At 42.4% G+C, this 26,966-nt stretch overlaps 1 pseudogene; it reads right to left on the bottom strand.

The window, feature by feature from the left end:
• LOC142775242 (5'-3' exoribonuclease 1-like) overlaps positions 1 to 24,035 on the bottom strand; it is a 37,316-nt pseudogene extending 13,281 nt beyond the window's left edge.
• Positions 24,036 to 26,966: the final 2,931 nt, after the last annotated feature.

Genomic DNA, 26,966 nt, shown 5'->3' with positions numbered 1-26,966 from the left:
GGCGTGTTGGTTGTTAATGCGGCACAGCAGCGCAGACTCCCTGGCGATGGAAATGACGTCTCGTCTCTAACCCGAATGCCGACAGTACACCAGGCCACGAGTTTGTGGTGAAGCCATATTCGCCTTGACGTTGACAGTGAGTTTTGAGTTTTGATGAGGCATTTAAGGTTTAAGTTTCATTTTAAATTGGTTCATAGTAAAAACAAAAGGAGACTCTTGGCAGCACGGAAGTCTACGCAAGCGCCAGGTTGATCTTTAGTGAATTAGTAGCATCTAAATATCTCCTATATGAATGTACATGGTAAACAACAGATCGTTTATGCAATGAATGAGCTATCACGCAATTGCAAAAGAAGTTTGCGTAAATTTGCGGACAGTATCGCAGAAACCCGCATACTTGCAAAGGTGGCAGTGCTCTCTACGCTAAAATCACTAAGCAACAAACGGCATAGTGATAGCGCCAACGTAAGTCTTGAAATCCGTGAGATGAAAGGCCTGAACGCCTCGGAATATAGTCAATGAGCAGCAACAGCGTTTTATAAATAAAGTCATTGCACGGTTTAAATTACTTGTACAAGCCTACGTGCACTTCTCTTCAGGCTTTGTGTTCAGTTATCTGCATGATCATAGAACTTTAAACTGGTCCTAGTGTTTTTACAGCACTTTTTTAAGTGGGCATGGCAAAAACAAAAACATCATACTCGAAATGTGAGACCAAGAGTGGTAATCGTTCCCGATGTTCACGGTGTCTCACACAAACTCCAGAAGGTATACAGCAGCACGTGCTAGCGTAAGGTTGGTGATCTCAGTTCTAGTCAAACTGCGGATCCCTGTGCAAGAAAAGGAACGCTCCTGCTTGCATTTGCAAGAAGCAACAAGCTACGAAGTTTGTTCCGTGCAAAACTGTAGTCATTGAGGAGATACTGACGTCTTGCCGTGGCCTCTATGTTGGTCAAATGGGTCGCTGCGTGAATGACCAGCTGAATGTCAACTAATCACAGGCGCTCGTTGGAATATTTGGTTTCCATGGCCACTCACCTGATAGGCGATGGGCACCAGCTTTTTACTGGCTGAAGGAAGGATGGCTTGAGCTGCTGAAATGGCAGAAACGGCTTGCCCAGCTCTAACGTCATGTTCAAGTTCTGGAAATCCTTGATATCCGAAATGTATGGGGAGTAGTGGTGCGGGTAGAACCTGCAGAAAGAGCATGGTGGCCAGCAGTGTCACTAACCCTTTTGTGACTGAAAAAGTAAAATAGAAATAGAGAAAAAAGAAAAACTGCGAGAAAGACCAAAACTTCTACACTTTGTACAAACATTGTACACTTTTTTTCTTTTTTCTAAATAAAATAGCACAACTAATTAAAGAAATTAGCGTATATTTAATGTTTTTAATGACATACGAAGATTCAGCATGCACGGTATCATAGGTGGCAATACATTGAAAGGAGAGACAAAGGAGGGGAAGACAAAATAAGCTCCATTGAAAAAAAACATGGTAAAGTGGGGCCATCTCGCAGCGATAAACACAACTACAGTGGACACATACTTTGTGCACGCTGACTGGTGCGCCGCCTCGCGGCCGTCAGAGCAGACAGTCGTTGATAGTCCGAGTGAAAGAAAACACTCTCCCAACGCCTGCTAGCATGAAGTTTATCGCACTTGCCGCACAGTCGATCTCTGACGACTGATTGCACAAGGGACCAATTTTCACCGATGATGAGTACAGTCTTCATCGGTCATACTGTTATAAAATCTCGTGACCACTATACATAGTCCTCAACTGTCATGAAAGGATTGAGTACTGGTCAGTTGTCGATGATTCCATTTAACACCTCAGCTATACGAGTGACAGCGAGACCCACTTTGTCCATGTTCTAATAGTTAACCTAGACGTTTTCGCAATGGCCCAAACATCACGTAACCATCTCAAGCGCAGTTGGCCAACTTTCCTCTTTAGTACCACCATGGCTAGCATTGTGAATTTTGCTGCACATAATCAGCAGCTTGCACAGCACAACCCATATCACGAAGCCCTCATTTCAAAACTTTGTTTTAAAAGAAAAGAAAAAATTACTCTCCGTTGGTTTGTTTGATGTTGGTTCGTTTGGGTGCCTGCAAGATTTTGAAGACTGCGAGTCTGCACCAAAGCATGACGAGATAGAGCACATGTCACTGTAGTTTCTGCAAGACTAACTGAATACAGCCAACTTAGCTTAACAGAAATGCACAGGCTCGAGCAAACGAAAGGGAGCAATCTCCAATTTTAGTAGGCTCGCGATAATTCAAATTCTGAAAATTCATACTTGTGTTCAAGTCAAACAAAATTCCGTTTTATTTGGGTGTCCCTCATTCTTGCAATGTATTTAAAAGCCTCTTAATTCAAGCACCAAACTCTGTTAATTCATACTTTGTTTTGGTTCCACATCAGAAAATATTTGCTGCTTTCCCACTACTATTTAAAAATTTGGGTGCCTATATATTTCTAACAGTCCAAAATGACAATAGGCGCCTTAGGCCTTTGAGGAAAAAGGTTTTCTAGTAAACAAATCTTTGAAACGAAGCACAGGCATGGTAAACCATGATGCTTTTCAACGGGTATAGAGAGCTTTGTGCTGAAGGCGCATATAGCAAAGAAGCAGTTGGCAACCGACTACTTCTTTGAAAGGTCTGATCAAGGTAAATGGCCAATAAACTTGTAGACCTTACACCTCTTTTTTCTGTTCATTGCATGCGGTTAGGTTTTTAAAAAGCTTAAAAGTTTTTATATGTGATAAAATCATTGCCTAATCGGAATATGTGGTGTCACCTCACCCACAGTCATATACCTGAAAACTTCTGATGATTCAAACTTTCTGGTAATTCAAACAAAATTCAGAGGTCCAATTGAGTTCGAATTAACGAGAGTTGACTGTAATGGTATCAGAAAGAAGCCTTTGCCTTGCACTGGATATAAACTGTGATGATGACAGTAATTTTTAAAAAAATCTAAGTAGGATTTCAGTTCACATGCCAAGCAGTTTCTCATAACCTTCCTTGCAAAAAACTTCTTACCATTTCCATGACTGCACGCCATTGTAGTAGTAGTGGAGGTTCCATTGAATGGCCCAGACGTAGCCGTGCGCTTGTTCTTGCATAAATTGCCTGAAAGAATACAAAACAACCCCTCGTGACGCCGACATGCACAGAGGGGCTGCCACCAGAACCTTGATGTAAGGACAGAGAGCTCACTTGTTTACATCTGAGTTTTCTAATTTGTTGACGTAGTAGTCCCGCTTGTGCTGACGAAACTCCATCTCAAGAAGACCCTCCTGGTCTTCGTTGCTATCGAAGTCAGGAATGTCCAGGTGACTAAACTTTTCCAACAGGCCTGACAGAAAACGTTGAGCACTTTGAGACACTGACATTCAGCACGCAGGAGAGGGCACTGCGTAATCACACAATGCTTATTCAGGAACAATAGTCCTTTAGGCACTCGTGATATAAGGGAAATCTTAATATCTTTTGAAAACCGAATCTGAAGAACTAACCAGTGATGTAAAATTATATTATCATATCACGCTTCACTTGTGTGCAGAAAAAAAAAGGTTTGTCTGCATGTTTTCCAACCGGGTCCCACGTGTTTCTCGTAAATTAGTTTACTCTTCTCAGTTGCAAAACACTTTGGTGGGGTCTCTAGACCCACTCTGATTTAGAAGGCTTTTCTCAATCAATCTCGTTTGGACCGGACGACCCTTCAAAGCTTCGCATCACTATCAAAGCGCCAGAGGCAGCACTGGAAAAAAACTGCAGATTCTGTACTAATTTGGGCATTAAATAAGTTCCTTCCGCAGTGAAATGCTTTTACATATAAGGTCCTTCTTGGAGGCATCATTTGATGCATTACATGTCTGACAAACTAATAATCAATTGAAATTGGAAATTAATGACCTAATTATTCATGCGACCTTGCCAAACATAGACTAGTTGCTCCCGACGTCAAGCCTTCCGCCCTCAAAGAGAGAGGAAAGGTGAAGCAGGGAAAAACTGCTGTTACTGTACCAAGTTATCTCTAATAGAAACTTTTTTATCAGTTCTTAGCAAAAAAAAACAAACAGCAATTGAATATACACATCCCTATAGGCGAATGTGATATCACTTGCCTCTTTGGACAGCAGTGACAGAGCTCAACTTCAGTTGTAAGTTTTACAGGCTGAATAAAAAAACTTGCCAAGACTTTTTTGCACTTCTCATGAAGAATAACTTTAATGCTACGTGCTTACCAGACAAGCTACAAACCACGTATTACAAGGGCTAGGCTGTTGGAAAAAAAGCAACAGGGGATATTTAAAATGCAAAGCACCACCTGTCGCCATTGCAGTGCTGTCACATTCATGTGAAAGTGGCAACAAAACAGAGCTATAGTTTAATTGTTTAAATGTAGCTCTGTGCAGTCACACATATAACAGTCACACACGTCAGTGCACAGCCCCTTCTTTTAAAAATGACGTCAGGAACTTGCCTCCAAGGGATGGCATCACATAAATGTAGGCCTGGTAGAGAACCGACAACGCATTGTGCGCAAAGTAGAGATTGGGCAAGTGCGAAAGAAAGTCGTTGGCCACTAGGAAACACATCAGCACCCAGTCGTCTATGATGATGTCCATCTTGAACTCGAACGGGATCGTCTTCTGCGGAGTACAAGAAGAGAATGACGGGGACACCATCCAGACGCATCTAATTTACAGCCTGCCCTTCAGAGGTGGACAGGTGGCTCACCTTTAACTCTTGGAATTCGAGCTCCAAGAACTCTCGTAGCAACGACAGATGGAGAAGGTGAAACGTGATCTCTTCAGGAATACTGAGCCTGCAAAAGCAACACAACAATGAGCAAATAAAAATAAGCAACACAAGCTTATTGATGTCGCGTACAGCACGGCACTCAACCAATGACACAGTCACTTTTTAATAATAGAAAACAAACTAAAAGTGCAAATATAATCCTTAAGAGGGCACAATCATGCCCAGAAAAACAAGCTACAGTGGAAACAATAAGATTAAACTAGTGTTAGTGAGTGTCAAGTAATGGAAGGACGCCAACAGCTTCTTTTGTAACGAAATTCAGGGGAACTCCTTGGTTTTAATAATAATGCAAAACTGCTAGAGAAATGTAATAAAAAACGTCAGTGTGTGACTATATAGCAACTGGAAATATTGTCAAAACATTGCCATGCTTGCCCTCCTGTTTCAATATTACAATTTTTTAAAGTAAGAGTAAGCCTCCAGAAAAGCTATAAAATTCTGTGTAAGATGTGTTTATACAGCACTGCAATGTCTGTGACAGCGCTAATCAGATGCGAGTTCCACAAGATGTATGGCTTTCTGCATTGGTAATGCATGACGACTTGAATCAATTGACTGGGGAAACGTAGACCGAGGAAAAAAATACTACGGTTACTTAACGTAGAATTTAAGAGACCAAATGTTTTTCAATCTTCTTTGTAAATATAGTGCACTATATATTTTCACAGCCGAAAGTACTAATTTATTCACAATGTTTGGCATGACACATGAATTCACAAACAGCCACACAAAATAAGTTTAGTAGATGGACAATACATTCAGTTCTGAATGCACATGCATTATGCCAAACACAAAATATTACAAATGAATGCGAACCTCTTCTGATTCTGCCTTTTGCCATACACTATCTCCTCCCGAAGCAGTGCGAAGTGTGGTTCGGGGGAACACTTGCCGAGCATAATCTGCAAAGAAACGCACCAACTTGAGAGCTTCAGACCGACAAAATCCATAGCAAAACTAAATGAGCACTTTCTCCCTGTGAATAAGAAGAGACCTCGTTAAGGCGACAATGTGAAACTGTTCCAGAAGTGAACAGGTGACACATGCATACCACCTTGAACTGTAATAGTTATTTGAACTGTGATCGCAACAATATATTACCAAAAAGGACAAACAAAATTATGTGAACAAATGTTTCCAATGCCCCTGTCCTACAGCACATGTAAATATCATTACAAGTACACCTAGTTTAATAACCTATTTACGATGCACAGCGCAAGATGGAGAAAATGGCATCAGCTCAGCAAGAACTAGAAACGACATCGCGTACCTTTTCTTTTATGCAGCCATATCGAGGTGGCTGCTATGCATCAATATCATTCACAGTAAGCGATATTTACTTTTAACGTCACAGAAATCTTGAGTTCCTGGTATACATGGGCATAAGGGGGTACGCACCCTTTGAAAACGAAAAAAATCGCAAAGAAGTCAATTTTTGGAAAACCACATATTCTGTTAGTATGTCTTGTATTATCTGTTCTATAAATATCAATGTTTAATTTATCGCGAAAGTACATCAAATAAATTATGTAACATGCCGAGGCAGCCGGCGAGTGGCCAGCGAGCGCTGAAAATACCCTAACTTCACGTGTTTGCAATTTCTCAACCACGAAGCTTAGCGCTAGCATCATGGTCTTCTTTGCTCGTGAATTCTCGCTCTTTTTTTTTTCGCCACCCGCGGCAGCAGCAGCGGCGTGGCCGCGCGGGAATCGCTCAGGATTGTGGGGCTGTCGAACTTTTGAAGTCTCCCGCGGATCGGATGCGAAGCCGCGATTGGAGGAAGCGCGCGCGTCTCGAGGGAGTGGGCAATCACGCAGCTCCTATTGGCTGCTACGCACGATGAGACATCTGTTCCATCCGCTCACCGTCTGCTCCAGTGCCGGCCTTGAATGCGCCGGTCATGTTCTCTTGGCATACGTTGTTTTCCCGTTTGCCATCATTCCGCTGGGTTCTCACGCGTGCTCTTCAATCTTTCACCGTCTTTACGACACGATCTTTTGCTGTTTTCACGTAATGCTGATTGTTATTCTGTCACTATCGATGGGCAGGGCAAAGTTTCGGACTCGACACACGTTCTGTTAAAGAAAGCGTCCCATGAAGCTCGTACGCATGGCGAGGCTCGTTCAGGTGACAACATGTGGCCGACAGTCGCATCAATGCTGAGCAGCTTCTTCTTTGTCTCTTCAAGACGACGACTGCATTGATGCTTATTGCAACATTGAGAATTGGCGCATTGCTCCGTCATCTCAAGTGAGGCTGGTGTTCGTGTTTCCTCCTCAAGTGTGCCTGCTGCGTTGCACTCCCTAACTGCAGTGATTATGGCCCTGAACATTGCGACCGCATCATCGATTGCGCATTTGCCAACACGTTTTTGGACGTGCGAGGAGTTAGCCGCAGAGGATAGCAAAGGTGTTGCTGTTCAACCAAAGGTCGGCGCTATGCCGGAAAACAACGGGCAGCGGAGAAAGACCCTTTTCGTGTGAAGAAGGCTCAAAAACAGCTGCAACACAGGCAGGAAAAGCAGAAAAAAAGTTCTAAAGAACATTTCTAGCTGTTTGCAGGGTCATTTTAGACCAAAATATGTGTTAAAATGTTTCAAGGTCCGTTTTCTCAGAATGACTTTTTGAACCAGTGAGGGTGTTTAGTCTGGTGAAATATCTGCAACCGCTCATCTGAATTTCGTCAGATTTGTTTTTATATGTGCCCTAATTATTAGCCCACACACTGACAGAGCCACTTTTAAAATTTATTGCGTCTGTGTGATAAATAAAATTCAATTATTAAATGTTCAATGGCAAACACCAAATTCAGTGCTCTGCTAAAATTTTCTACAAAGGAAATTAAAAAAAAAAGGCTCTGTTCTAGTGTAAAACACCCACCCAGGCTTCATCACAGTTAATTTTACGATGGTAGCACATTTATTAAATTCACCCGAGCCTAACTAAGAAACCTATGTGAACTATCCTGATAAAGGGCTGTAACTTTGGCACCAGTGGACCTTAATGAACACAATCTTATGGTTATTCAAATGGCTTTATTATTAGCCTACCCTGAAAATTCCATCAGAATATCTCGACAAACAAAAAAGTTGCCCTTCCATGGTAGCCTCTCCCATTAAAAATGGAATTAATAATTGGTGTAGATATTTATCAGCACACTGTGTGTTTTGCGTCCCATTATTACCTTGTGACAAAACTGCTGAGTTTTCCGCCACACCTTACAGACAAATATAGCACACGAAATCCCGACTCGCTGCCATAAGACTACCCACAAAAACAGCATGGAAGAATAAAAATGAAGAACAGACGACCATTTGCAAAACATGGCTGACAGGTGGCATTGTGGTCACGTTGGAATCAGGTGCTCCATGCAATAATGCTTCCTTACTTTTGCAAAGTCAAACATTTGTCGAACGTTTCAGATACCCGATTTTTACGTACAGACACACATTTTGTTCTCGATCTTAGGCTGGACACACGGAAATCCTTGCAAATTTTGTCAGGGACTCTGGCATTTCTTTAGCTATTAAAACAAACCTTCAGGTGTCTCATTTCAGCAGTAATGAATGCAAAGTGAACAGATATGTAGGCTATAAAAGTAGTGACAATGAAATAGCAATGGCACAAACACATGATCAAAGTTCACAAAGTCTACAGTGTGTGGCAATAATAGTACAAGCAATGTACGCTTGTCCAAAAAAATTCTCAACAAGTCGGCATCAAGCCCGTATAAACAATGCCTTGTGTTTGGATCGTAACCAGGCCGGGATCGTTCTGTCCGGATAAAATTCATCTTATTGTGTTCCTCTTCATCTGGTGTCTATTTAGAAGAGCACGGAAAAAGAATCGCACCATGAACAAAAGAGCTCAACAATAAAATTATACAGATGCATGCTTGTAGCAGAGAGTAGCATTCATCAGCACAATAAAAATTAAGGTTTGTAGGGCTGAAACATCAGAAAACAATCACCAGTGCAGTGCACATAATTAATATTGCATGATCCACCAAAGTTATGGCTGTCCTCAAATATTGTAAATCCTGTGCGACTAATTCACCTATACTAAAAACTCTAAAAGAAACCTGCGTGAAAGTGATTCTTATACACATTGTCAAAAAAAGGCATAGAGTATCTGACGCACCTTAGGTCTACCGGTAATACCATATTTTCTTGCGTATCACTCGCACCAAGAAAAACTGAAAAATGTGCCTAAAAAGTGGGGGGGGGGGTGCAGATTATATGGTTTCTTTTTCTTTTTTGAAGAGTTAAAGCTAGAAAAACTGAAAATTGTGCTTAAAAAGTGGAGGGTGCAGATTACATGGTTTCTTTTTTTCTTTTTTTGAAGAGTTAAAGCTAGGAATGCACGTTAAGAAGGAAAATGCTAAACGACTCCTTGATAAACAACAAGTGATGCACATGCCAACTCTGACCACTAGAGTAGCCAGTCAGAAAAAGTAAAATTAAATTAAAGTTGCAACAACAAACCTGGTGGCCCGAGAGGTAAACATTGACACCAGGCCACAGCGGGTCGCTAGAGACATTCGCGGCCACAAACTGCTGTAGCTGATCCTGCAACCGTGCCATGAATTCGGTGCCTGCACCCGAATGCATGCTGTCATTCCTCACATATAAGGCGTGAATTCTCCACCATAAAAGCTAGCTAGTATGTTGTAGTACTCTAAAATAAAGCCTTCAAAAGTGTATCACTTATGTGCAAATATAACACACATGCTTATAAGCAAAGTTGGCCGCAAAACTTGCGCGGCGAAAGTTCCACGGTGAAACAAATTGCAGTTCTTTTATTAAGCGCATTCTTCTTCTAATTACCTGATCTACCGAGCAGGCTGCAAAACCAAAGTACAGTACAGATTGAGACTTTGATGCTGCTTTCGGCATTTTAGAATTCGTCCTTTTGTGAATACTAGGACTCGTAAAACACATTTCTCTAAAACTCAACCCTATAATGATTGCATACAACTTTTAAAAACTGGTAATATTACTGTTTCTATGCCGTTTCTGCAAATGAAAGTGAGAGAGAGGGAGGATAGGGCTCTAGAATGGTAGATTTGCAGCCGGGTACTGCACCTGAGAAATGCTTAGCAGTGACATGGTTGAGCCGCAATGCAATCATTGAGTGCACAACTTAAACTCCTACCCCGAAAAAGATATTGGAGAGGGAAGGGAGGGCAAGGGAACCCATAATAAAAAGTCACAGCTTTGTTGCAAAGGCAAAGGCAATGAACGCGACAGCAACAAATCGAAAGGTCACGCGAAGAATGGCAAGCAGATCGAAACGCGCCCCGCCCTTCTGACGCACAAATGACACACTAAACGTACTCACAGGTACAGATGAACGCGAGTAAATGTCTTACTTGTGAGTTCGCTGCGTCTGAAAAGCGCGCCCCTTTCGCTAACGCAGACTGTGCAGCGAGTGCAGTGACCTTTGTGCGCCCAGTGACAACAGAATCATTTCAGTGAATGCCCAAGGCAAACGATTCTCCAAACTGCGAGATAAGCGCGTGGACGCGTGATCGTCCACCCCCAACCCCCTCTTTGTGGGGCAAAATATGTGTAGGAGATGAGAGCGCGCTCCACCGCGTCGTGACTATCCGGCACTGCGCGCTCATTGCGCCATCTCACTGGTAATATGAAAGCACGATAGTTAACCCTGAGATGAGCTCCGCCACCTGTAATCGATATATATAAATAGCTTGCTGTTTAAACGTTGAAGGAGGTGCTCCTTCGTGGCTCAGTTGCTAACGCCTCGCACACACAAACAAGAGGTCCCACAGTCGATTCCGTGCGCCAGAGTCTTTTTCTGAATTATTTTTCTTTCTTGCGTTTTCATATACATAGATATGTATACATATACTGTGAATGAGGTCGACGGCAAAATCTACTTGAGCATGTCTATATAATTGCTGTCGCAATAAAAGAAAAAGACAAGTATTAGGTAAAATCTCACCAGCTGAGATGCAGTTGGAGTCGAACCACTCCTCAGTGGGCAGGACCACTCCCTTTTCGCGTGCCTCCTTCTCTTGGGCCTGGGCTTCCTTTGCAGACCTAACCACAAGAAAAAAGATGTGGCACAGTATTTACACAAGGGCCAGATACAGATGTTCCACCCGGTGAACTTCCCAATTATTCCATTTTCGGCAAACACAATCTCCCACTGTGAATACGTGGGACACGAGAACGATACATTTAAAAACGAAAAGCTTACTTTAAGTATACTACATGTCTTTCGATGCAGGGACACATCATGAACAACATTAACGTATTTTAAAGCAGCATAGAAGAAAAACTTGGAACAGCATGAATGGTGACACTGTTATTTAGAAAGCAGCAAGATTTTCTGCACCTTTGACGTTGCTAACTTTACCTGTCAAAGAAACTTGTTCGAATAAATTTGCTAAAGACAAGTACCACATGTCGTATACAATGCTAAAGTGGTTAAGCTTCTAATCTAATAGGGAACGCTAGTACTACCAGAAACGCGAATAACACATCAAATGACTGTTGCGCTACTTCTATACTGTGGTGGTGGTACCTGTGTCAGCAGCTTCCAACAATTTCATTAACAGAATTTACACAAGAGATGCCTTGATAAAGAAACCATACAGCATAGAAACAGAAAACAAATACTTAAGTCACAGTGTTATGGGGATAACCAAAAGATCAACAGGGTGTTTATGATTGTACTGTATTTAAAAGTGACTTGCCATTTTATTGAGAATGAAAGGGTGGAAGAAATGATCACTGGTTTCTCAGGAATATGACACAATTTTTAGTGTGTAGCACGAGTGGGATAACGGCGTCATGTTTAGTGATGCTTGATGAAAGATCTGGTAAAAAAAAAACAAGACCATTAAAACAGATTTAAAATGCGTATGACAGTCTCTTTCTGAGGTGAATAGTGAATAATTGCTGTTAAATAGCCGCATTTACCACAGCAACACAAGCACACTATTGATAGGAAGGATACTCTACGGTCCATACCAGAGTTTTATTCCTAGGTGTAGTTATACATTGTAAATTCTCTAATATTTATTCAATTTATCCCCCCACAGACCCAATGGTTTGCACTTCTACATCACAGGAGAGTCTATTAGCTAGAACACTTCTAAGTTGTCAGATTGGGAAGACGGTGAAATGATTACGTCTGTACATTATGGACTATGCTAAGCATGGTCATGTATAGGCACAGTTTTCCCGCATCTAGAGATGTTCAAAGACCCTTAAACACAACTACTCTTGTGACTCGAATAAGGGCACAACTTGCAGCACACAAATTTCTGCATGAGCGATACACCAGCTAAATATCGCTTACACACAGAACCAAGCCGTGACTATGTGAAGGCACTTACTTGAATATTCGGCCTCTTTGCTGAGTTATCTTAGGCCTTGGGGCTACGCCATCAACAGCCATGAAGAACGTCTTCATGAGCTTGATCATGCGAAACACGAACTGAAAACCACATTTAGGCTATTGTCAGACAAACAAAGCACATATATCCAGGCTGACTGCACAAATAACAGGCCAACAAACTGCGTGAAATCTATATAATGTGACATCATACTCACATTTATGTAGTTGAAGATATCCCAGAAAATTCTTTCTTCTGTATTACGAAAGTGTGGGTCATCATCATTGGGATGAGAGCAGACGTGGATGATACCGTTCATGTCCAGGTAGAAGAGTTCGAACGCTGGAATCTGAAAGTGTGAATTGGAATGAAATTAAACTGCTGGCCATTCTCATAAACATATTGCATTATATTATAGTGGAGTACAAAGCAAAGAGTGACTATAAGACTGGAATGAAAGTTTAACGGCGGACATATTCTGCCAGCAATGCGTCTTCATTACTTAATAATAATTGTTGGGGTTTAAACTCCCAAAACCATCATATAATAACGAGAGACGCTGTAGTGCAGGGCTCCAGAAATTTCAACCACCTGGGGTTCGTGCAACTAAAGCTATGCACACAGACCCCAAGCATTTTCGCCTCCGTAGAAAATGCGGCCACCACGGCCGGGATTCGATCCCGCAATCTGGGGGTAAGCAGCCGAGTGGTTTAGCCAATAGACCACCGGGGCAGATGTGTCTACAATATTTGACTATGCACATGTGACTAGTGCCTATATAGATGTGAAGGAGAGAAAGGAAGAGAAAAGATTTCAGGCAGTATGACACACAGTTCCCAGACACACTGGTGAGAAGTGTCAGTGACCATAATGTGAGACTTCATGATGAAAAAGAGAGCTAGGATGACTGCTATGCAAGAAATAAATCACAACACAAGATTTCATTCACCACTACCTTTTTTTTATTTAATGAACTATAAACATGGCTGCCAAAGGTAAAACAAATATGGTGAAATGATATTTTGCAGGGACAGTAACAAGAAAAATGATTTTTTGCATATTAGTAAAGTATACTTTTACAATCCTCAAAACACCCTTTTTATCACAACAAAACGCTTCTTAAGCGAGAAAATTTGCGAAAAGAAAATGTGGGTGTAAACGACGCTACCTTACAGGAACACTTACAATCAAATTTACTCGTGCCAAAATTTTTGCATGGGCAAGTAGCTATAGACCCTTTAGCAGCGATTCATGACCTAAAACTCAACTGAGAGATGAATAACCATCACTTTTATTGATTTTTATCACTGGTATCTACCACTTTTTAAAACGGCCAGCGATCCCGCCATTTATAATGCTGGAAGCACCAGCAGTGGCGCTACCTCGGGGTCACCTCGGAATCACGCCACAGCTGACCAGATCTGCTCAGAAAAGAGTGACGTCAGGCTCAGCTGCTGCGCAAGCATTTCGTCTGCTATAGGCGGACACATTCAGTCATGGCTTGTCTCCTGCATTGCTGTCATCGCCGCACAAAGTGTCGACTCGTGTTCAATACGAGAGTCTTGAGCCTGGAATCCCCGTGATTCGAGATGTCGCGAGTTATTTTTGCTTCGATCGACCTTCTGCAGAACAGCGACTCCAAAATGGATGCTGTTCCAAGCAGCACTGTAGAGGCATTCAAGGATGCACGCTTCAGCTATGTTCGTTCGTGTGCCTCAGTTAGCTATATTTGTGTGTTTTGGCGTGCAAAGCATTCAGTTATACGCAGAGGGGTCAATGCAACATAGCTATCGCGAATGAGCATCAGCGGAATAATAGAATATGTTTCCTGCTTGCCAGCTTCTTTTTTGCACCTCCAGATGCCCCCCCCCCCCCCCCTATCCAGCCTCTCGTGGTTACCACGGTATTACCACATTTACGTAGATGCAAAGTCTACAGATGAACTAAAATTCGACGATATACCTGCGTGTTACTTGTTAGCGATGATATCTGACTATACGCTCTTCCACTTTTGATAGCTCGTGGTCAACGCTGATGTGTAACATACCTGAAATGAAAAGACACCCTCATTGCACTTTTTCCGTGGGTCGAACTAGACTGCAACTCACAACGATTCCCTGACACGCTGATCGACAAGCACCCATTTAATCATGCTCTTTTATTTCGCCGTTCATGAAAAGGGGTTTCTATCTTGATAATTTTACGAAATCACTCAAAAAGGTGCGACGAAGTTCAGATGCGAAGAGCGAGTAAGTTTCTGCACTTCGGCGCCATGATAAGAACACTTAAACAAAAGTGAACTAAAACTTAACGATACCTGCGTGTTACTTGTTAGCGATGATATCTGACTAAAGGCTCTTCCACTTTTGATAGCTTGTGGTCATGCTGATGACCAACACATACGTGATATGAAAAAACACCCTCATATCTCTTTTTCCGTGCGTCGAACTAGACGACTGCAACTCACAACGATTCTCCGGCATGCTGATCGACAAGCACACGTTTAATCAAGCTCTTATCTTTCGCTGTTCTTCTAAAAGTGGTTTCTATCTTTATAATTTTACGAAATCATTGAAAATGATGCGACGAAGATCAGACGTGATGAGCGAGTATGTTTCCGCACTTCGAAGCCTTGATGAGAACACTCGGATCATACACGTCATTTCTACTACGGCATCGTCACTCAGGATGGCATTTGTGGAATGTATCACACCAAACACGTAGCACTAGTGTCGATGTCGCAGGGCAGTCTATTTTCCGTTTTTTTTCTTTTAGCTTTTCTATGCTGTTCGACATGAAATTAAAATAACTTCCACACAACAGATGCCATTCGAATTCGGACAAGAAGATCTATGCATACCATGCGATCGAATGATGGGCACATCTCGATCTTGAAATTTGATGTCAGTGCTCCTTTAAGATATATCCCTGCACCAAATACCATGACATCATAGATTTTGAAGGCGTCTACAGGTCTGGCACACTACTACTTCAATACGTGGTGCACTTTCAGTGTGACATTTTACCCTTCAGCACTGCAAGTTTCGGTTTCTTTGACTGTAACAAGTCTCCAGCTCATCCAACTGATGACTTCTTGGCGGAGGATCTCCTAGGCATTTGTACTGCATTTTTGTTTCAGCTTGCATTTTCAGTGACACGAGTGCATTTTTTATCACACATTTCCCCCTTTAACAAAATCATTCTCCAGGCACAACTTTATTATACTGGCACAGACTGCCATAAACTAATTAAAGGAAAGAATTTAAAAGTATTTCCAAGAGGTTATGACAACATTCCAGTGCACATTCTGAATGAGGGTATGCTTGTACTTTGTACTAAAAACAAATATCAAAGGTTTAAAAGAAATGAACAAAGTCGTAACAGCAGGGTTACGGTAAGAACTAGGATTTTTTTGTAATTGTTTCAGTGATTTTGCCAACTGCTGTCATGATGTCACATAGCCAATAAAAATGCTAACTAATCTGAAAATACACGAAAATATCGAGGAACTTCAAGCAGCCGGCAAATTTTCTTCCAGTGATTCCTGCCGGCACATGTACTTTCACAAGAAATTCTAGGAGCCCAATACAGAGCGGAATTGGGTGGCTTGTGAACATCGCTTCCGCGAGGGACATCGAGATTACGCAAGGCTGAGACCACCAGCCACCAGAACCTGCAAAAAACTCTCTACGAAGCAGACTGTAATGTACTACAGCGTATACCACGTAATCTACCAAAAAAAGACTAATCAGAATGAAAAAATTGCGTCGCGTAACTAATCCCTCATATCTACTGCTTAGCTAATCTGTAAACAAAAGTCAAAACACGCCAACGTAAATGTGCTCAACAGACGCGCCTAATTAACAAAGCGCCCTGATGTAGATGCTGCTCTTCAACGCCCAGTGCCATTCCATCTCATCAACGGCGCTCCTATTAAGTGTTTAGGATGTAGAGCATGGACCGAGACGGGAGCACTCCATTCAATACATAACTTCAGCGCAGTCAGCACCCTTTCGATCTTGAACCGACGTCAAGCCAGTGGCATGTTGCGAGCTTCGCGCCACGCCGTAAAGCGTCGCCACCATCAAAACGACGACAGCGCACCCTTTCCGTAGGTAAACGCTTTATGTAGAACAAAGAGCTTGAAACATGAAAATAAACAACTTTCTTGGTAGTTTTTATACAAACATAATACAAGCTCGTTAAAATGTTTAAATAATTGTTGGCGAGAAAGGAGTTGCTAGGGCGAGAGCAGACGACAGTAGCAGACGACTCGTTTGCGAGAGCATCAGACGGTGCAGTCGCAGCAAGCTGCATCAGTTCACGATGGCATTGAATTATCACGCATGTTGCTGCGCAAAATGATGCAGCAGCTTCGCAAACAATGGTGTGAACCACTTTTTCAGGCTTCCTACAGACAACAGCTACGTTCATCCACGTCATTTCGTATGAATGCCGCTGACTAGTTGGGGGCGAGCAACAACGCGCGCCATTCAACAACGAAGCCGTAACTTGAATCGGTGAAAAATTTGTTTTATCGCTATCAGCGACATCAATATGTATGTTTTCTTCGATCTTTGTGCGCACAGTTCATGACAAATAAAGTTACAACAAGCCTTTGATTGCCCACGAAAAGGATCTACTGCGCAATACTTAGGTCGGTCATTATATTTGCTACCGCCCTCTTTACAATGAGCCTTGAGATAAAATAGGTGAACTTAACGCCAGGCGTGAGAAGCGTAGGTAATTGATTGATATGTGGTGTTTAACGTCCAAAAACCATCATATGATTATGAGAGACGCCATAGTGGAGGGCTCCGGAAATTTTGACCACCTGGGGTTCTTTAACGTGCACCCAAATCTGAGCACACGGGCCTACAACATTTTCACCTCCATCAGAAATGCAGCCGCCGCAACCGGGATTCAATCCCGCGGCCTGCAGGTCAGAAAGCGAGTACCTTAGCCACTAGACCACCGCGGCGGGGCGAGAGAAGCGTAGGTAATCTGGGCGTAGTTAAATTATTAGCTTCAGCGTATCTCTAGGTATGTATATAACGAGGTCGCGATTCTCTCAAAAGCTCCTTATTCAACGCTACAGCAAGTTCGCGGCAGTCTGAGGATTTATGCGACGCGAAATAAGTATGTACGCACTAGGAATTTTCGATTTTAGAAACGGTGAGGTTGTGGTATCGCGAAGTAACAGAAACAGACTGATCACGATCCTCGGGCGGGGCGGGGGGGGGGGGGGGGGAAGGCGGAGTCTATTTGCACATGCGCTCTGAATGGTTGTATCGTCCGTGACCTCCCGGTGCTTGCATCTAGCTCTCACTGATCGGCCCGTCATCCTCGAACTCCTCTGACCGTCTTCCAGTCTTTTTCTTTCATATCATTTTAATCCCTCCTTATACCTTCCTTTGTGAGCTGAGTTACGGTAATCACTTTGCATTTTTCTTATTTATAGATCACTACCTCCACCTCCACCCCCCCCCCCCCCCCTGTCCCGGCCACAATGTTTACCCGAAATCAAATCTTTCGTGTACGTCTCCCTGGCGAAACAACTGAAAATCTTTCATGTTTTTTCACCTCTTGATGTGTCCTACACAATGTCTCTCTCTGACAAACACCAGAAGCGTAACCAGAAATCTTTTTCGGGGTGGGGGAGAGGGGTTCAAGCATACTTTATTTATGTTCGTGCATCTAGTTGTAAGGGTGCATGTATACGTACACAAGCAAAACTAAACATTTTCATGGGGATTTGCACACACATACACACATTTCATTTTCAGGGGGAAACACACACACACACATTTTATACACATATATACATATATATGAGAGGTTCAACTTGAGTACCATCCCCTAGATTTCAGATTTGAAGCGTGGCTTCATTATGAGAACCAGCCGGACCCGAAGAAAAATCAAAAAGCAAATTTCATGTCACGTATATATGCTCGGAACACTTCACAAGAGACTGATTCACCAACAATGCTTGCAAAAGGCTAGCCCGTGGAGTAGTCCCCTCTGTGAAAGTGCAAGAGCCTAGGCTGAGGCCCTTGGATCACCCAGGTGTATAGAAGTTGGCATTGATCAAGCATTAGTGTTGCTCTTTACTAAAATCCACATAAATGTCTCCAATTCGTTTGAGTTTGTAGTTGCACCTAACCTATTACGTTTTATACTACAGTTTTTTTTTCGAGGGATGAACGAGCATGGTTAGCCACACAAAAAGGAATATTGATTCTGTTAATGAGACATTTCTTGGAAAGTACGTATGATTAAGAGGAAAATCTGCAATGTAAAGGTGAAATATTTGCTTCAGCCCTGTTCTTAAGGCTGAAATTGGTCTGTGTGATGTGCATATGCACTCTGCTGTACAAATTTTTTTGTTACAGATATGCTCCCAAAATACCCTCCGTTTGAACACAGTAAGCACGTACAATGTATGCAATGTAAATGTACTTGCTCATAGTATTCTAAGCCAATTTCTGAAATACTGATAGTATTTTGTCCCTGCAGACAACTGCCGAGTATCAACCGTTGCAGAAGCAGAAGACAGCAGTACAGGAGGTAAAAAGCTGCATTTTTAATGTGCATGGGAAGAAGCTGCGTCTTCTTGCCATGCTCAAAAGAACTGCTAATTTCACACAAGGGTTATTTCCACATGTGCAAGGTAAGTGGTATAAGCATTATTCAATGTGAGAACAATCTCTATATAGGTGATCATTTTCACATGAAAAAGAATGTCAGCCATGCGAAGAATTAACAAGTGTGCTTACAAAGCATGAAGAAATGAAATGCACATAAAACCTTAGCTGACAAAACAGAAAACAGAAGAAATTAATGTCAATGTTGCTAATACCACGAACAAGCTTCCCTTGTATACTGCCGCACAGGAAGCATAGGGACAAGATAAGTACATGTGCGCAGCCCGTAACTGGAGCAAGGCTTGTGCAATTCAAGGTAGCCATGTTAATGCTTTATCAAACGAGCTTTACTGGAAAACGTTGCATAATACTCAGAAGTCGGCAAACTCACTAATGAGCCGACTCATTCAGACTTTGATCAAGCCACAAGTCTGAGTGAGTCCCGTCGAGCAATATTTTGGTGAGTCTAAGTCCGGTTAAAGAAAATTTTCATGAGCGTGAGTCCAAGTGGGTCTAGCTCGGGTAATTTTTGGTGAGTACGAGTCTGAGTGAGTCCTTAGTCCAAAATGTCCTTCATGAGTGAGCGTAAGTGAGCTCCACCGTTTTTTCCGACCAATGAATCATACTACTGTACCGCTACATAAGAGACAGATTCTTTACAAGTGCAACTGCACATGTTTTTTCACCATATTCTCATTAAAGCAAGCCCCTTGTCAATCATCTGTGCATTTGAGAGTGTAGTTTGTTTTTTCTCATAGTGATGCCACAGTTTCACCTCGACTGGAAATAGAATATCTACTGTAAAACACAGTTTTGCCAGGTGGGTTGCCAGCAGTCCTCCAGCTGTGCTGAAAACTACTTGTGCTCATCTGGAAGGATTTCATTTGCTGTAATAAATGGCTACGGGCTCCTCCTTTATGCATGACATTTCAGTTGCACTGGTTTACTTCATATCAATGTTTTGCTGGTGACTTCATTACCATGCTAAAGTGCAAAACAGTATGATGATGTACTAGTGAACACAAGCAGAGAGAAAGAGAGAGCGAGAAGATTACGGGAAGGCAGACGGGTCAGTCTGAGCTAGTGTGCGCTAGCCTACTACTCTGCACAAGGGAAAGAGTAAAATGGGGGAACAGAAAAGAAAAGAGTTACGCATATATGCAATGGCTGTGTACCAGAGTTGTTTCACTAGAGAAGCAACTATTCAGAGCACCATCATATAAAGCTGGTTTGGAAACTTGATTTCAGATGCACACATTGTTGTGATGTATACCTCTCGCCTTTGTATGTCTCATTCAATATTTCTTTTTTGTAATTTCCTGCCGATGACAATCCCCCAAAGGCCACACCGTCCTGCCAAACATCCGCAGCAGCTTAGTCATCACCCAAACAACCACGGCCACACAATTTGGCACACCACCCTCATCAAAGACCGACAGTGTTCCAGATGAGTGTACGTCTGTTCACTGAATTACATGTTGTTTCACAAAACTATTGCACAATTAACAGCTGTGATTCCCCGATGCAGTTAGGCAGGCATAACATGTAAGGTATAATGATATGAAGAAACATGTTATACGCCTATTGCTAGAATCGTTTGGCATTTGAATGTAACATTCTCATGAGGCAATATGTCAGCCGCACGATAGATTTCGTATCACCTATAGTTCCATGATAAATATAGGCAATGTAGTAAATTCAAACAGTCCCGCAGAGTGTGGTGCAACAGCTGGAGCAAAGTGTAACTGATCCACCTCCTGAAGAGCTTCAGTGACGGTTCCTTGATTTCAAAAGGTGCAAAGCAACACATGTAAGAGACGTAAGGGTAGCGAAGCATAATTGTTTTCATAAATGCCTAAAAGATACTTCTGTACAAAAAATAGAAGTGGAAAATAACCACGGGGTGTTGCTGGAGCCAATGATTCAACAAGCAGCCTTGGAAAAAAATCTACAATTGTGGAAACATTGGCTACAGCGACACCCCGTGTTCATTATTTTTTATTTCCTTCTGGTTTCCACCTTCCTTTGAAGTTCTGCTTGTGTTGCATATGAAGAGGTCTTATTAAAAAGCATACCAAATTCGATTGTTGACCTACAGGTAATAAGTTCTGTGATTTATTTTATTTTCATACTGCAAGATGCATTATATCGCAGTAATAACATGATTAAAATTGTTTTCTAGGTCCTGCTGGTTCCAGTGGCCTCTCTGGTCTTTCACGAACTCCACTGACTGCAGCGCTTTCAACAGGTTTTCAAAGCACACCACAACCAGCCCATAAAAAAAATGCTTCTGTGTACACCCCTAGAACCGAAAAACGTATGAACGACCTTGTGAATCGAAAAAACAAGTACCGCAAGGCATTGGCAAAAATTAGACAGAAACACCAAGTTAAATATATAACACGACTTGAGGCACTGAAAAGGATTGAGCTACATTTACCAAGAGACCTTTTTGAATTGGTGAAAGCTCAAATTCAGCTCTGTTCTTTTCCAAATCTAAAAAGCATTGGTCAAAGGAAATAAAACAATTTGGACTAAACCTATTCTTCCATTCACCAGAAGCCTATCATTTTTTTGAGGGAGGTGCTTCACTTGCCGCACGTGAGAACATTAGGACGCTGGCTGGCAGACATCCCCATGACACCAGTCATCATACCTGGTGCCATGGACATAATTCAATACATAACTAGGTATTGGCCAATTCAAGACAAATTATGCTGTCCAAATAGCTTTAAAACAAAATTAATTGTACGACCAGTAAAAGAATATTGTAATTCGCCTTTCAGATTACGAACATAGCAGGACTTCTCGTGTGGCAAACACAGCCCTTGTTGTGGCTGTGTCTGGCATATCAAGAAGTTGGATGCGGTCAGTCGCTTTTGTGATCTCTCACAATGCAACTCCAGCCCTTGTGATGCGACGGCTTTTGCTAGACTTAATTCAACAGCTTGAAACGAAAGGTCTCTTGGTAAAAGCAGTAATAAAATATGTTATCAGGGCTCAAACAATGTGAGTTTGTCAAAAATGCTCGTTCATTCTTTCAATGAGCCGTTTTTTGAGGTTAACAACAGAAGAGTATATTTCATGTTTCACACTCCACACCTGATCAAATGCACACGGAACGATTTGAGGAGACTAAAACTTACAATTGGCTCACAGGTTGTGGTCTGGGGACACATTAAAACCCTGTACAAAAAATGCATAGCACAGATCCGGCATTCAACAAACCTGAAGAGCATTTGAAGAATATATTGGCAAAAAAACTCAAGGATCAACACATCTACAAGCAAGATGCCCTTCACTGACATGAGAGTGAAGTTTACAACTCAGGTTTTAATTGAATCTGTTTCTCTTGCATTACTCACTCTCATGGCCATTGGAGAGCTTCCCACAAATGAAAAAGCTACAGCAGAATTCATAGAGAGAATAAACAAGCTTTTTGACAGCCTCAACAGTTCAGCAGTGAAAAAACAGGACGACAAATTGAGGTATGCCATGTCACATGGCTCTGAACAACACACTTTCCTTCAGTAAATAACTTGGATTGCTGGCTGGCACTTTGGTGGTCCTCAAGACAAGCAGCCACACACCCTCAAAGGATTGCAAATCACAATCAAAGCCCTTCTTTTGCTTTGGCAAGATCTACAAACAGAATTCGGCTTATCAAACCTCCTAACACGTCGTTTACAACAAGACCCACTGGAGAAATTCTTTGCCAACATTCGCCAAAAGCATAGTAGGAATGAGGCACCCAATGTGTACCAATTCACAGCAGCCCTAAAACAAATTTGGATTGGAAAGCTTTTCCGGCTATCTGCAAAGGGAAACTGTGAAGTGACAAATGCATTCCTCACCAGCATCGAGGATGCTTCTGGATTTGTGTCACTAAGCAGCACACCTTCTGTTAGCCAGAGCACACTGCATGACTTTGATTGTGATGATCCGCAGACAACTTTACAAGAACACAGTAATATGATATGTGAATATGTCATATATCATGTCACTGGAACTCTTGTAAAGGACTTACTTCCATGGCCTGAGGGCCACTTACTGCACATGCAACAGCACGTTATTGGACAAAGATGGTGGAATTGTCTGTGGAAAAATCAGTTTTGCGCACTGCTCAGGCAAGGTAGTCTTCCAGAGCACCTGTTCACTGCTATATCACCTGCCACTGAAGAGTGCATAAATTACATAAAGCAATTAGACAGTCACTTCACACGCGAAATTCCCTACACTGTACATTTCACAAACGTATGCAAGCAGCTAATCCAGGGCGTGCCAAAGAGGCCCAATCTTTTTCGTTCTCCTGTCTGCAACACCAAATTCCTACACATGTTTTTTAGCAAGAGGCTCTATTGGTACATCACATTGGTTAATAAAAACACAGAAACCAAGTCCAAGAAAAGCACTGTTGCAAGAAAAACCCGCAAACTTACAAATTAAATAACTGACATTAGATTCAAAATCACAAATATTTCAATACGTGACTCTGTACTGAGGGGCTTCAGATATTTTGACCATCTGGTGTTCTTTCATGCGCACTGACATCATCTGTACATGCACTGCCAGCATTTATTTAACCTCCATCGAAATGCAACTATTGCAGCTGGAAAACACGCGTCTTTCGGGTCAGCAGCTCACCACTGTAACCACTGTGCCACTGGGGTGTCTTATTTTTCTTTTTTGTTTCTAATTACCAGTTCTTTATACGTGTACGTATATATCGAAATGCCCGTGAAACTGCCTCTTCAGTGGTTGCCTACATCTGTGCCAGACAAAAGTGAAAGGGGTGCATGCACTCTTGGTCTACGCTTTAGATGACATGACTACTCGTGATGAAGACTACATTGTTTTCACTTTTTTATTTATGCACCCTACTTACATGTTTTTTGTAACTCACACACTCTAACTCTAAACTCTGCAGGGTATATTATCTGTCTAAATACTTGCAAAGATTATTGCATACATTGCGTTACGTTGGGCTGGTGCAAAGTGTGCCAACATGTGCTCTGCTCCCCATTTACACTTCTGAAAAGCGTTTTGAATTTGCTTACCCCTGTGTGTCATTTTCTGTTGCTTATTGTCTGTACAATGTATATTCAAACGTAAAGTATATGTAAAAAAGTATACGATAATGACACAGCCACTTTTTGTTTTTGCAATGTGACCATGATTCGCACTTTAATGCTCTTATGTTATACATGCACTATCAATCGACGCAGGTCTTGTCTCGTTGTGTGAAAACTTTTTGGAACACTTTCACTAATCCAGGTGTGCCTGCATAATGCAAATATAACTATATCGTACAATGTATGTGTAGTCGACGCATTCAATCTGTTAGAATATCTTTGTTGATATACCCTTGTCAGAACGTACGTGTATATTATGACCCTTTGCGCATGCAGACGGGTGCCACATGGCCCATTCTCCGGCGCGGAATTTGGTTTCTCGATCGCAGATGCCTAAGTAGCTCAAACTGCAAAAGAGGTCCAACAGCAGTCATGAAATTCGATACCGAGAGAGCCTCCCCTCCGATTACAGCCAGTGCAGTGTTCGTATGACACCCGTGCATATTGTATGACGTGCTACTCAAATGAACATGGTGCAGGCATACACAAGTGATTTGAGCTACAGTGCGCAAACACTGTCTGTGCGATTTGCTGAGTGTGAAAACTGTGCGCGCATTAACGGAACCTGACGGAACCTCGGAAATGCTGCCGCAATAAAGGTGATAGTGTATCTGCATTGTGCACTGTTCTCGTTCTGTGATCGCGCAACTATGACAATCTACAAACGTCATACTACATGGAGTGAGCGCATTTCAAGAAAAGGAAGGTAATGAAAACGATTACAAACCATTTTAAACACTCTACAAGCACGGCCAACCCACCATAAACCACCAGTGAGCTGCCGATGGCAAGCAAACATGTTGGATTATTTGTGGATCGGTACGATGCGACTGGCGAACAGATGGTAGTCGCTGGAGCCAACGAAATTTTTTGCACTATGATTTCTTCACTCACAGAACTTATTCAAATCATTAAAATAAAACACGCAGTTGTGAACAAAAAGTATTACTTTTACAAATTTCTTGTAATATTTGTTACTGTTGCAAATTGTATACATTTTTTTTCTAAGTGCGTTTCCCTATAGAACCCAGATGGCGCTACAATCGCTTCCAAATTGCTGTTCCCATTGGCTTCATCACGAAGGAGTGTTTCCTCCACACTTTTCACGCCGCGCGTCGGCTGGGCATGCCCTCTCCTACCTTTCCTTCCTCCGTGTGTTTGGCGTTGCCATAGAGTTTCTCAAAATTAACTAGAGGGCACTCTGGCGCTGCGATCGTTCAGCGACCATGGGAATGATGGGTAGCACACACATTTGCCTAGTCTTCGTACTTGCGGGCGGCGAATCGTACTTGCGGCTTCGTTTATTGCTGTGTTTCGGTTTTGTTTTGAAAGAAAGATTGAACCCTTTTGAACTTCGTGACACAATTTGGAAAGGTAATTCGAAAAAAAATAAGGCGGTGAAGCGCAATCGCTGAACATTTGCGGAAGTTTGTTTCGTGAGAAAACAGCTTCAAGCCACACGAACACACACGGAGCCAAATGCAGGTCAGAAGTACGAAGTTTAGACAAATGTGTGTACTACCCATCATTCCCATGCTCACTGAAGCGCCGTGCGTTGCAGCCCCCTTAGACACTAGCGCCAGAGTTCCCTTTAGTGTATATTGGGAAACTCCATGAGCTTTGCTTAAGTTGTTGCCAGACTTGGAAGGTCAGTGTTGCTAGACTGCCGCCCATATAGGCAAAGAAATTGGCCCCTGTAGTTGTGGCTTTATCGTGAGGGTTTGCTGTCGTCCGCGGTGCATTTTTCGAGTGCATGAGCGACGCTAGTCCTTTTAATTTACGGAATGAACCGCGCCTTTCAGACGTTGGGGCGCATTCTCTTGCTGTGTGCGCTGCTGTGCAATTAAGAGATCGTGTCTCAGAGTTAGGGAGTCAACGACGCGTCGTCCGCCGTGCATTTTGCGAGTGCGATGAACTTGTCCGCGAGTGTGTGTGCGACGTAATCAACGCAATGAACCACGCGTTACAGAAGTCGGGTCGCGTTCTCTTGCTGTGTGCGCAGCTGTGCGATTAAGAGATCGCAACACAGCATTAGGAACGACGGGAAAAACTGAATAGAGTCGCAGCAGGTGGTGCGCTGCCCCCCCATTCCCCCCTTTTTTTTACATCTGATCGTGCCGCGTTAAACCGCGTGGCACGACGGGGACGCTGCGCTTCCCTTAGCTGTGTCAGCACAAGACATATCGTTCGGACTCGTGTAATGTGACAAATAAACGTCCCAAGGCTGGCTAATCGCGGTACGTCTGATATGCTATAGCTATATACGCCTGGAAGGCTGCTTTATCGACGCAGTTTGAGCGAATTAAGCGCGACTCGCGCGTACCTGTAAATAGGACACCACCGTACAGCCGCCGTCGCTTGCAGGGCCTAACCCAAAACAAATACAAACGACCAAAATTCCAAATGATGAATGCTTAAGCGGGGTGACTATATATATATATATATATATATATATATATATATATATATATATATATATATATATATATATATATATATATATATATATATATATATATATAAATCAGGCTCATGTTGGGCTCAGAGTTAAGTGCACTTTAAAGAACCCCAGGTGGTCGAAATTTCCGGAGCCTTCCACTACGGGGTCTTTCATAATCATATAATGGTTTAGGAGGTTCAATCCCAGATATCACTGAATCAACGCACGACCTTTCAGTAAGCATGTGCGTACAACACACCACGCAACAGAACCGTGAAAAATAAAACAGGCTTGTGTAGGCACCGATGAGTCGTTTGCACATGGCTTGACAATTCCTGCAGTTACCCGAAAGAATGGGTGATTTACTTCACAAGGAGGAAAGTGTCCCTCCTTGCGCTGCCATGTGTAACCTTTTGCATACATTTCGTCTTTTGGAGGAGCAAAGAGCCCTTTTCGTGGTAACTGCGAAGTTACTCGGGAAAACTTTTATGTGTGCGTGTATATCTCTGCGAGCCCATCTTTGAGAGAGAACTAATCAGTGCAA

This window comes from Rhipicephalus microplus, chromosome X (assembly GCF_043290135.1).
Source record: "Rhipicephalus microplus isolate Deutch F79 chromosome X, USDA_Rmic, whole genome shotgun sequence".
NCBI classification, from domain to species: Eukaryota; Metazoa; Arthropoda; class Arachnida; order Ixodida; family Ixodidae; genus Rhipicephalus; species Rhipicephalus microplus.
Note: the sequence above shows the minus strand (reverse complement) of the source record. Positions and strands in the feature narration are given on the sequence as shown.